The 13,795-nt window shown below is 31.1% G+C and overlaps 1 protein-coding gene across 2 annotated transcripts in view; it reads right to left on the reverse strand.

Annotated features, from left to right (window-relative positions):
- The window catches only part of PCB (Pyruvate carboxylase), a 55,306-nt gene extending 45,945 nt beyond the window's left edge, over positions 1 to 9,361 (reverse strand). For both annotated transcript variants that reach the window (XM_017902313.1, XM_017902311.1), the window contains exon 1: positions 9,228 to 9,361. The gene's annotated coding sequence lies outside the window, so the exon portion shown is untranslated. The remainder of the gene's footprint in view (positions 1 to 9,227) is intronic.
- Positions 9,362 to 13,795: the final 4,434 nt, after the last annotated feature.

Here is a 13,795-nt window from a genome sequence, read left to right on the forward strand (position 1 = left end):
TCTATTTGACAGTCATAACTTTGACTTAACGGTTTCAATATATTAATATCTATTATGGTAATGATACCATTTAAATACCAATTCAATATCACTAATGATATTATCTATATACTTATTCATATTTAAATTCTATGAAATAAATGGAAGAAAAATTCAGTATAGATTACAGTTCATTCAAAACATTTTTGCAAAATATATAATATAAATGTATTGTAAACAATACAACAATAATTAAATGAGCAATAATGATATTTACATATATTACTTATTAACAATAACAATAGTATTCATATTTACCTATATATTTATAAATAAAAATATGTATAAATATATTATACATATATGTAATATGTAAAAGAATATGAATTAATTTAAAATGACAGCCATACTTCTTCCTTCCCTGTTTTTAATTCATCACAAATTGCTATACAGAAAATTGCAACTATTATTTCTAAAAAATTACCAACAATTTTCACATTATATTAAATTTATTAAATTTAAATAATTTATATTAGAATTTCAAATGCACGTAGTACAAAATATTTTGGGGACCTTAATAAATTTCTTAAGTACTATAAGGCTGCACAAATAAATTTATTAATCTTTACAGAGATCCAGTTAATGAAACTTAATGTGGCACTTAATTTGATTGTGCTTTAAGTACACAGGCATTAGATGTCAGTGGCAACGAATGTATGTAAGGTGTCATGTTCTCAAGAAATAGTAATTGACACTAATCGCGTCTCCCAGAGTATCTTGTAATCTTTGCTCTACTCACTAATAAACCAGAATACGACCTTGTAGCCTAATCGCTCGATAGAAGTGAAATTTAAACGAAGATTTATGCTATGCAATTGCCAACCGAAATCTGTGATTTTGCGTCAACGTTGTCACTTGCTCGTTAAGGAGTATTAAATTCAATGGGAAGATCAATCGATGGGAATTACCATGAAGACGAGTTAAATTAAATATAAATACAGACTGAGAAATTTCGTGAGATAAAAGTTATTTATTTTCCAATATTACTATCCTTTATTTTAATTTTATTAGCATTATCAAATCATTTTATTTATGATTTCAGTGACTTTTGAAAACCCTAGAATATCATTCAGTGATCTATTATTTGATATTCTGAACTTACTGTGAGAGGTAAGATGATAGTTATTGATATTTATGGTTAGAAATTTGTATAGTTGAGAAAAGTATATTCATTATTAATGAATATGTGACAGATGCTGTTTCTTCGGGTTTTGAATACATCTATACAAATATGAAAATGTACCAATTTAACATAATGTTAAATTAACCTTAAAATTCTAATTCTTTTTCAGTATAATATTTTCATTCCACCTTATTATATATTTTATCATTAATTAGGTATTGTATATATTGTATTTTGTATTATGTTTAATATAGTATGTTCATTACGTTGTGCATGGTACTTTTAGTGTACTATTTCTCAATACTATTACTATACTATTATTCCTCAATACTAATTCTCAATACTCTTACTATTATACTACTCTCACTATACTGTAGTATCTCTAGTAATAGTAATATTAAGACTCTAATATAGTAGTCTCAAAAACATATTGTCTACTCAGCAAAGCATATCTAGCATACAATAGTAGTCCCATAATAGTATAGTATCGTCTCTATAGTATAGTATAGTATCTTTACCACACCATAACATTTCCCACTATGTATAGTACCTACATTACAATATAGTACTTATATTATTGTCTTCTGAAATTAATATAGTATTTTCAATATTGCATAATATTTGCACTATATTATACTATACATATATTCATAGTACACATGTACTATATTACCCACAGATTTTTCCTTCAGTTATTTGTTGCGTTTCCAAAAAAATCGTACGACATAAATTATAAGCAACAAATTATATGCAAATTCAATTATATACCAATTATATAATATATTATATTATATATCAATTATGAATTATATACAAGAATATTAATTAGTCTCAAAGTCTTCATCGAAATCGAACAGTTATTTTTGTTTTGTCTTCTATTCACACGAGCCTGTCTTCTCCGGATCAAAGACTTCTGATCATTAGTATGACTTCTTAATTAGTCTACTCCTGGTTTCCATGCTATAGGTCTTCATCAAGGTAGCCTCATTAAACGTTGCCACCGCTAAGATTAAATTTCACCTAAACCATTCGCGATACGTCGTTGCGTCACCGTGTACATGTACTGGTGAGAACTACGAAATAATTTCAAGTATCGATCCGACAGCAGTGTAACGTCAGAACCAGCTGGGCCAAGAGTCAAATACGTGTTATGTGACTTATGGTTCTACGATTATCTCGGAACGATGTTTACTATCTTTTTCTGGCGCCATCACAGACGAGATCTTAATCTCAAAGGAAGTAATGGGTAATGAGTGTATTACTATAAATATTATGTTATCATTAAGATACGATGTTAAGGCTACTTATAACTATCCGACTATTACTGATTTCAATTTTCCATTTTATTTTATTTCTGTGGGAAAATTAATGTTTAGCTAAATATGAGATATTTAAAATATATAAATTATATAATATTTGCTTAAATATTTCATAGTTGGTTAAGTATAAGATACTTGGTTAAATAGAAAAGCTTTGTTGAATTTTCTTTGTTAAATTTAGATAATAATAAAATTAATCAAGTTTGTCTCAAAATTGAAAAATAAAATGGTGGCTGTTATGATGAAAATATATCATATTTCACTCTTGCATGATTAATTTCTAGGCCAAAGAATAAAGCAAAGTTCAATTTCATGGATGCTTTAGTAGCAAAACAACACGAGGATTGACATGAACACAAGTACTGTTTGTGTTTCGGAAATTTCGAAATATTTTTTTATAAAAATGGCAAAACATGTGATTTCAGTAATGTCGTAGTAATATTTGATCTGCTTCACTTGTTTACACGTTTTTGAACATAATATCCTTTTAAAAAGAACTTTGAAGCAAAGTGTCTGACTAGGCTAAGTGGCTTTTAAAGAGAAAAAGACATTCAATCCTTTTTACTCCATTGAGGTCACCAAAGGAACATCGACGATGAGAGAATTGGTACTTGGTGTCGTTTTCAACCATAAACAATGGGAAAAAGCAGAAATCTATTATATTATAGAAATAACTTCACAGAAATTTTCTATATTTTTCTCCTCAGAATAACATTTTTTAAATAAAATTCACGAACAGATGATCCACAGAAAAATATCCAAGAATTCTGTATAAAAGCACCAATATTTTGCTGAACTGCTTTAGTATTATTTATGTAACTTAATATAGTAATTTATTTCAAGTACCCATTGTTGGTAGTATAGTAACTTATTTAAAACATTCACCCTTTACACTATATTAATTTATTTCGGATATTAAGTACTTACAGTATAGTAATTTATTTAAAATACTAATAGTTATAGTACAGCAAATTATCTCCAATATTTAATACTTATGATACACTAATATATTTCGAATATTTAAAATTCACAGTATAGCAGTTTATTCGTTACTAAAATATTCAATAATTTTATATTCGATATTTAACATTTATTATTACCAATCCAGAAAAATTAAAAATATTAAAGCACAATGTCCTCCATGTGACAGCCATTACTAATGGAATTAATTCAACGAGCAAACCTCTTTGTGCACTTTTACAAGCAATCGATTAACTTTAACCATCGTTTTACGACCATCTTAAAACGTTCAAGTATTATCTTACACCACCTCGTTTATCGTTTTCGCAGTTTCGTGTCTGCGACTCCATTAAAGGCGACCTGATATGCCAGTAGGCAGTATCGATCTTCAGCATTAAAAACATCGTCGAGATTGAAACAGCTGATCCGTCAGTTTCACGAGTAGCCAGATGAAAACTAAGCCAACTTAGGCGGTGTATTAAAGACCGTGGCAGCCATAGTCCGCGAATACAACGCGGGTACGAAAAAGGGGCGTTAGCTGAATCGATATTCCTGCCAGGGTGGTGAGGACACTGACACCTTTCCTTGGTAACTTCCTGATTTTTTGGTACAGACTGAACAATTTGAGTGATCGAAAATTTTGGGAACGATTAGTTGACAGTGAACAGTCCAGTTGACAATCTTATTTGTGAGAACATTGACAACTTCCCTTGGTGACTTCCTGATTTTTTGTTACAGACTGAATAATTTGAGTGTTCGATATTTTTGGGAATGTTTAGTTGACAGTGATCAGTTCGGTTGACAATCTTATTTGTGAGAACATTGACAACTTCCCTTGGTGACTTCCTGATTTTTTGTTACAGACTGAATAATTTGAGTGTTCGATATTTTTGGGAATGTTTAGTTGACAGTGATCAGTTCGGTTGACAATCTTATTTGTGAGAACATTGACAACTTCCCTTGGTGACTTCCTGATTTTTTGTTACAGACTGAATAATTTGAGTGCTCGAAAATTTTGGGAATGATTAGTTGGCAGTGAACAGTCCGGTTGACAATTTTATTTGTGAGAACACTGACAATTTCTCCTGGTAACTTCCGGTTCCTTTCTTTTTTCTTTTTTTGGTGCAGGCTGAATAGTTTGAGTGATCAATATTTTTGGGAATGTTTAGTGGACAATTTGCTTCGATGAAGAGAGGAAGAGTAAAAAGAGAGTCGAGTCAGTGGAGGTATTGGCCTCTTGAAGGAAGAGTGTGTCCTTTCCGGGGTTGAAAGGTGGATTCCTTTATGGGCGTTGCTAGGCGACCTTCGTCTATGTACCAGTAGATATATATATATACATCTTCATATGTCGAAAGAAATATCGAAGATAGTTTGAATATCTTTGATCATTTATTTGTGCCTTGAAATTTGTTTTGAAGAACATTCGAGATTCATTTTATAAAAGAATATGAATTTGAAATATTTTTTAATTTTTGTTATATACAAAATATTATTTTGGGATATCTTAGAATAATTTCACTACATATTGGAATATGTATGTATCTTATTAGTTTATTTGAAAAAATATTTTAGATCTATTTTGAATAGATATAATAGAATTTGGAATATTTAGAAATTTTTATAGATATGTATATACGTATGGAATGATATTTTAAGATATCCTGCAATAATATTTTTAAAAATAATTTTATTACTCGTCTATTGAAGATTTAATCTTTATTTTATGAAATATTTGCATCTTTTTCTTTAGTAATACTATTTAATTTTATTTAATTCGGAGTATACTATTATACTACTATATACTATCATATACTATATACTATTATACTATTAAGTATACTATTTAATTAGTAGTACATTTTTGTTAAAATTTATCAAATAATTTTATTCAAGATAATTCCCTACATATTATATGTTTTGAGTACTTTGTTCATAGTAGACATGAATATGTATGTATGAATTTGATATCAGAGGTATAATAGCAAAGTAGGTATTCAAACCAAGACACGCTATGAACACTGATCTACTTCCCAAGTGTCACAACCATAATAAACTACTGCCTCAACACGTGTATAGCGTTGATTTGCCACAAAAGTTGGAACACCACGAACATATAACGTGTACACTATAACTACAAATAAACTATAACTATAAATAAACTAGCAACATCATTAAAAAAATCACATTGAACTTCGATTTACCTCAAAAATCACAATTCCTCAAAAACATAATCCATAATTATACGTATAAAATTATTACACATTTAAAATCTATTTCACATATTCAAAAATCACAATATCTCTTATATATGCAACTACATATGTATAATTCCAACCTCATCCATATTAACCCTTTGCACTCGACGATTTTTTAGCTAAAGAAGGGTAAGAGTTGAAAAATTTTCTGCTATAAGGCTGATGATATTTTTTGAGCAGTAAATAACAAATCGTATAATAATTGACACGTAGAATTATTTAATTTCGACACCTCGCACGCTGTTACATTATTTTGAATTTGATATATTAATTAACATCGAGCTTCGAAATTTTATCAAATAACGACTGAAGGGCGCCTCTCGAGTGCAAAGGGTTAATAAAAATATTAATATGAACTAATAAACAAAAAATCATATCAACCTTTCACTTGGTTCAAAAAGTACAATTTGATAATTTATAAAAATTGTTACTGCACTTGTCATTAAAAAGAAATACAATTAAAAATTGTTACTCCATTTATGTCATTAAAAAGAAAAGCAAAGTCACATTAAACTTCATTGTCATGAAACACAAACTCTGAAATTAGTTCATGATATTTTATTAAAAATTCGAAAATCCTCTTTTCTATCCATTAAACACGTCGACACCTAGTTTTGCTTATTCGATCTTAAAATGATCTGCACGGTCGTAATGTACGAAGCGCTGAGTGCAACTCCTTGAAGTAAGGCGCGTTAATCACGGAAGAATAAGCTACAGTCACGAACGTTGCGCAAAGAGAGATGAGGAGAAAGACTGCGAAAAACGACACGTTTCGTTTCATTGGCGCATGCACACGCGACATATGCACGTGCTCTGGCCACCGCATTGGTACGCCAATTAATGCGCTCGTATGTATCGCACGAACTGCAATTGCATCAGAGATGCAGTCGCGATCTGGTGTAGCCGTTTAATCAACGCGATTGTAATTAACTACCTTGTGTTATCAAATGTGTATACTTCTTCATCTATTGCGTCGTGCGCGACGTATAATCCGAGTAATTGAAAATTATTCCTGTCAACGAACTTTTTTAGTATTTTTTATCGTTCGGTGAATATCTTCGTTGGTGAATTTCTTCAAATATTCGTATCGAGTGGTAATTTTTATTTTCCTCGGACGATCTTTTAATGACTTCGTTAATCGATAATTAATTTTATCCGCGATATTTTAAGCAGTTTTTATTGACTGAAAAGTATCTTTATTAGAGAATTTTGTAATATTCTTTATCGATTGGTAATTGTGTCTTTTCTGGTGAATTTTTTAATAATTTTTAACAATTGTAGTAATTCTTGTTAATGAATTTCCTAATAATTTTTATTGGTGAATTTTTAAATATTTTTTAACTAAATATCTTATGTAATTTGTTTGTAATTTCTTATTATTTATATTAATGTTTTTAACAGCTTCTATATTAATTTTAGTTTTCTTGCAATCTATTACTTTTTTTCATGTTTTATAAATTTGAGTTTTTAAATAAGTATTTTACTTAATGGATATGAGTACACGTCGAATGGTATGCATTGCAAATTACTTTACATGCATACAGACGTAAATTCATAAATATTCATAAATCGATATTTCTGGAGAGCTGCAAAAACAGTAACATTTTTAGCTGAAAAAAGGCACTTGTGTTTGACGAACAATTATAACGTTCATTATAAAATACTACGCCGAAATGCGACACCCAATATGACAATACCAACCTTGTAGAAATAACAGAGAAAAAACTGGTAATGAATTATAAAATACAAATGACAATAATTAAATAAAAAGTTATGAAAATTTTCTTCAACAAAATTTTACTTTCTAATAAAATTCTAACAATTTTCAAAAGAAAGCTGAAGTAAAGAAACTTTGATAAAAATGAAACAAGATCTTGAAAAATGATATTTTGGAATAAAAAGAAAATATAAAACTAAAGAGAAATAATTGATAAAATTAAATTGCATAATAGGAGTAAAATATCGATAATAATTAATTTTCCAACCTCCATTACAAATTTCTAAATTTTCCAATGCAATGAAATATAAAAATTTTGTCGGAGTGTAAATCGTGTAATTTAAAATTTAAAAATACGTCGAATTCGTTTAAAAACACAAATTTGACCATTTACAAATTAAAAATAATTTTCTAACAGGGTTGAAAATTAATTATCATAATCACAGAACACTGCGCATCTGTGTAGATTAATTGCAAAATCTTAGCAACCTGATAACCGACGAATACAGACTTAGCTGCAACTTGTAGAAAAGGAAACTGTGCCGCTGAACAAGTTATGTAAATAACATATATTACGCGAACACAATAAACGAACTAACGTAATAGGAGATTATTTTACCAGGCTGAAAAATGCAGTGTCCTCATTCACCTCTAAATTTCCTTAATAAATTACTTTAATTCCATTCATCGAAATAAAGGCCAAATCACGAGAGTCACTATATTTCTCAAATTATATTTTATTTCCACACCACCATCGTGTCTTCCCCATAACGTATATTTGTAAAACACATTTCCTCGATGAAATCGACTCCAACCGATTTATTCAAAACAATTATCAATTTCCAAACATCAGACCAATCCATTTCTCGATGCAGTCAATTCCTCCCACATACTGTTAATACCATTTAAAATCCTTCGTAATGAAAGCAACGTGTAATAAAGATAAAAGAATAAACAAAAAAAAAAAAATAGTTTCCAAAAAGTGAAAAAACGTTGTTATAGTCGCACGAAAGATCGTGATCTTCGACCTGCATCGAGACCTCGACAATCGACTATTGCGATTCACTGGGTGATTACGTAAACGTCCTAAACGTCATTTGAAGTAGATCGTTTGGCCAGCATTTATAAACGTTCCCTACGTCCGTACGAAGGTCCGACATCCGACTAAATAACCTTAACACCCAGAATTTTACCTGAAGGTGCTTCATTCTTACTTTCACGTGACCTTGAAAGAATTTACACACACAGAAAAAAAAAGAAAAAGAAGAAGAAGAAAGAAGAACCATTCCGTCGTACGTTGAACGACAATCGGATGAGATTTTCCCAGGATCTACATCTATATTTGCACGGACAAGTATATGCCAGTAATTACGGTTGCGCCAGTTCGAATTCGGCCGAGGCAAGTGCGAGGAGCGTGTCGGTAACAATGTCAAGAAATTCGGTCCGCGCGCGACCAATCGGCGCATTCGACTCCGGGCGTTGAATTGAGAGTAGCGAACCGAGACACGATAACTCGGTGGGTCAATTTCGTCATTGGCGCAGACCGCGAACGCGGCGAGCACGCGAGGGCAGAGAGTAGCTCGGTTTTGATCTTGCAGCGCGATCGCGACAGAGAAGGATTTCAGGTTTCTGGGCCAGTTTCGCCCGGTCACATCTCGCGACGGCCGTGAATTGTCGATAATTCATTGTCACTGCGCGAAAACCGCGAAAAGACGCTGACCGTTGTTTAACGCCTCGCGATCGACCGCTCGACGCGACACGGGCGAAAGCACGCGAAAACACGAACAATTTCAGTCAATAATTCGGGTACTTACAGTGTCACACGCCGGGGACAAGGCAGGCCAGACCCCGTCCGGCTGAAGTCTAAGCCGCAGTGAAATCTTCGAACACGTCGGACTGCTCTCGCTGGCACACGCGTTCGACCTCTACGGAAATAGAGGCAGGCGCGTTTGGTATACCAACCTGCGCCTGCTCGTACTGTGATGCGCGTTTCGCGCGACGGTCGACCGTGCCGCCACCTAGCGGTCGCGCCGCGTACACCCGGTTCTTATCTGACGCCGGATAGCGGCACGAGCGTGTCGATTGATAGTCTATCGTGCGAGTTTAATGGTTTCCAGAATTGGATTCCTGTTTGAATCGCAGATTTTCTAGCTCCTCGAGAACTAATGGTGTATTAGATTAGGGTACGTACGATAACACTATTGTCAAATGATAAAGTATTATGGGACACGAACTGTCGTTTAAGCCAGATGGAGTAATATGGACTTTGAGGTTATTTCGTTGGAATATTGAGGCATTGGACAAGGATGAAGTTAACAGGGATAATGAAAGTTTATTGATAGTATTGTTAGATGGGTTTAAGGACGTGTATAACGAAGTTATATTCTTTGAATGTACGTTTGTAACGTGCTTAACTGATCGGTTAACCACGTAATAATTGAGGTTAATGACAAATAATTCAAATGAGAATTTCTTACTGAATTATGTGGAAGATTATAAATTAATGAATTGGATTGTTTACATTTCTTTATATCATGTTTTATATAGTGTATATATTTATAGAATGTACTTCAACCTTGTGCGTTTCTACTGTTTACAAATCTGATTTATGAAATTTGATAAATTTAATGTTTTCAGTCATGCGAAACGCAAATTCCAAAACGGTAATGTTTTAACTTTTGCATTTAAAGTTTCAATATCAATGGATAAACATAAAAAAAAATATATATATATATTTAATAAAATAGTGCATCTTATACGTAATACCTAACGGATTCAATTGAATAATGATCATCTACATCTATCATGTGGTAGTTATGTCAAATATATTCGGATACAATTTTTGGAATCTTTTTGTCATGAAAAAAAGTATTTCCTCCTGATTGTAATTAATTTAGTTATTTGCTGTGATAACAGAAATGCCTTTAACACATTGCAAGTTTCTTGGGATAATCGCATACACTGCCACCTAGCGGGAGTTGAGTGCAGAAATCTTATCAGGAACTTAAAAATGACATTATTGGTAAGACTACTACATCGCGTGAGTTTAGCTCAAAATCTGGCCTGACAATCACGCCACGTCTGACGAAATCATCTTACTGCAGTTTTCGAGCTCCTGCCTATCCTAGATGATAAATTTTGCAACATAGTAATTATTTTTTATTACAGAAAATTTAACAAATATTTTTTCATCTGCTCTAATGCTTAACAAGTCTCGGTACTTTCTAATGCTCGTGACTTGAGAAAAATATAAAAAATATATAACCTTGTATACTATTTTTCAATAGATTTGTTAGAAATTTATTCAATATCGTATTGGTATGAAATATTCTAAAAGAAATATTAATAAATTTATAATATTAATAATTTCTTGCTGTAATGAAATTTTAGTCAGTATTTTATATTATACAATTATTTAAAATATATAAATGTTTAAATATTTAATCGTACCTTACGTAACCCTGTGTAATGATTTTCATTACATAAATGATTCCAAAAATTATTTATTTCTGGTTTATGAAGAACATCGATGAAATTAAATGGAAAGCTTTACAGTAAAAATTTTTTTTAACTAACTTTGTCATGTTAATAAGTGTTATGATAGCTAATAATAGTAATATAAAAAATTGTAATGTCTTATTTTCGTTAAATAGTAAGAGATAATTATTTTTTTATGAGAATTTATTCATTATTCATTAATTTTTAGATGTTACTACACATTTGAATTATCTTGTAAACATTTATCACGAGATTAATATTTTGTGATCACATGGTTTATAGTAATTCAGTGCGATATCGAGGCTGTAATCTTCTGTTTAAAGGAATATTACCAAAAGTGTATTTATTTACACCTAGAAATCGTTCTTTCACTCAGCGAAAGATAAATCTATGTTTACGTGTGTCACGAGAATCACGAGGGTATAATTGATAGCAAACGATACTAGAAGCGTCGAAAATGTTATCGTAAAGTAACCTTTTCCAAAAATCTTTCACTATAATATAGCTAAATGCGTAATTTCATGCATCTAGTAGAAAAACTAACAGTATGACATGTCATAGGGCCTATGCATGGTTCCATTATTTATGATATTTTAATATCGTTTAATAATGCAATTGCAAAAGAAAATATTGTTGGTCACACATTGTATTATTATTACTATTATTATATAATTATAAATTAAAAATATGTTTAAATGATTGTATTTCTAATTTAATTAATTATTTGCTAAAATCTGATCTTATAATTGGTATAATTTTTTAATAAATATATATATGTATATGAAAATAATGTGTTTAGAATATTCAATACTAACTAATGATGATTGTTATAAAATTTTAGTATTTCATTAAATGTGTATGCAAACGAGATTATTTATTAATTCTGTACATTAATTGAGAAGCAGAGATACGTAACCTGGCCTGATGGTAAAATCAGTAGAATAAGACACGATACCGACTGAGACAAGTTCAGACAACACGTCTGTTTCTACTTACCAGACTCTGTTGCCCTCTTACGATAGTAGTGTACAACACTAGATATCCATAAATTGTGAACATGCAGTTGGATAATTAGTCTCACCACTAAACCAAAGTTCGTATGAAACATAAATTAATGGCAGACATATAATAATAGACAAGAATTATTTATTATAAATTGTCTACAATTTTTTAAATTTGTCTAAAAATTTTAGTTTAAATTTTGATAAATGCGGAAAAAGAAAGAGAAAATGTATTGCTGTAGGATATGGGAGGGATGCACGAATCGTTAAACTTATAAAAATTCCAAATGTCTAACACAACATCATAAATAATTATTAATAGATAATTTGAGGTATAAAAAATGGAAGATGAAAATAAATCAAACCAGAAAGAGATATGAAATTATATAACTGATTAATTCGCTTTGAATCGCCTTAGAGATATTTTTTTACTCTGTTTACGGCGTAAAAAAGAAAGATATTTAAAAAAACACAAAAAGTAATAAAAAATATTTACAAATACGTCGTTAAAGTGATTTCTATTCTATTCTTTTATGGTGTATTTTTTTTATATCCTTTGTTTTTCGTTTTTTATTCTTTCGCTTTCTTCTGTGCTAATTTCTTAATTTAAAATAAATTAAAAATTTTATATTTTTATACTAATTATTAAAAAGGAAGATATATTTTAGGAAGATATAGAACTACGTAAAACAACAAACCAAATTAATTACTGAAAATTTGATCATAACTTGTAAAATTAAATTTAACAAGGGCTTCTTTAAAATATCAAAAATTTTCCAAAATTATTTTTCATATAGGTTTCGTGTAGTATACCTTCGCATAATAAAGAAGCATAAATTTGTTTAAAAAACCACCCAGACATCGTAACAAATTTTTAATACCAAAAATTAATTTCTCAAAATGATGACTTCTATTCAAGACAAAGTATTACTTTCTGAAAATTATCTCTTTACCTAATATAAGAAATGAGTTTCTAAAAATTGTTATATTTTCAAAAATAAAAGTATGCATGTATGTATATCTGGAGGCCCTAAAATACGAAATATTTTTGCCAATATTCCGTCAATTCTGTTTTTCTTGACATCTTCAAGGATCCTATATAGTTTTCAATACTGTCTACTCTCCCAAGGATGTGCAATTAAAGAAAGAAACGAAAATCCAATATTTATTCTCAACATTTTATTTGTTTGTATACACTTATAGGCCCTAATTAGGCGTGAGCTATTCCAGTTTCAACTCGGATTAACAAGTCAATTCTCAATAGTAAACGCACTGTGATCAATGATCCATGCCGTGATTCTCGAGACATACATTACACTGTTAATAATATATGTACACAGAATTGTTTCGCCTACCTAAGCTAGCTAATGCGACAAGCCGTGTAACGGAAATCAATTGTGCATTGTGCTTTTGTTAACACGCTCATCGTCGACCCTCGCCATTTTACATCCACGCAGCCGCATTGATCGTCTAAAGATCATATCAGGCGCTATTATCGAGCAAATCTAGGCTTCACGGGTTGTCTTATCGAATCGTAAATCTACACCTGCCACGGTGGTTCAACGAGAGATCGTCGTTTCGTTTCCATATGAACATACTATCAATTCGCACCAACTATCCGAACTTAAATCGTTCGACCCCTCGATCACCCTCTCAATTCGCCGTTAATGTATTTAACATCGAAATCGATGAATAAACGAGTCGCCCTCTACCGTGGAAAATCACCAAGCTTTTAACGTTTGCGGTGTTAATCAAATTGGTAGCTTGTCTTTCTACTCGAGGCGATCCTGGAGGGACCAAAGGGTCAATATCGCTTTGAGCTCGTTAAGCAACGCGGTCGATATTTTCCCAATCGTCAGAAATACCTCTGATAAGGCCTGACA

Source organism: Eufriesea mexicana, unplaced genomic scaffold, assembly GCF_001483705.2.
Source record: "Eufriesea mexicana isolate 0111107269 unplaced genomic scaffold, ASM148370v2 scaffold1801, whole genome shotgun sequence".
In the NCBI taxonomy this organism is placed as follows: domain Eukaryota; kingdom Metazoa; phylum Arthropoda; class Insecta; order Hymenoptera; family Apidae; genus Eufriesea; species Eufriesea mexicana.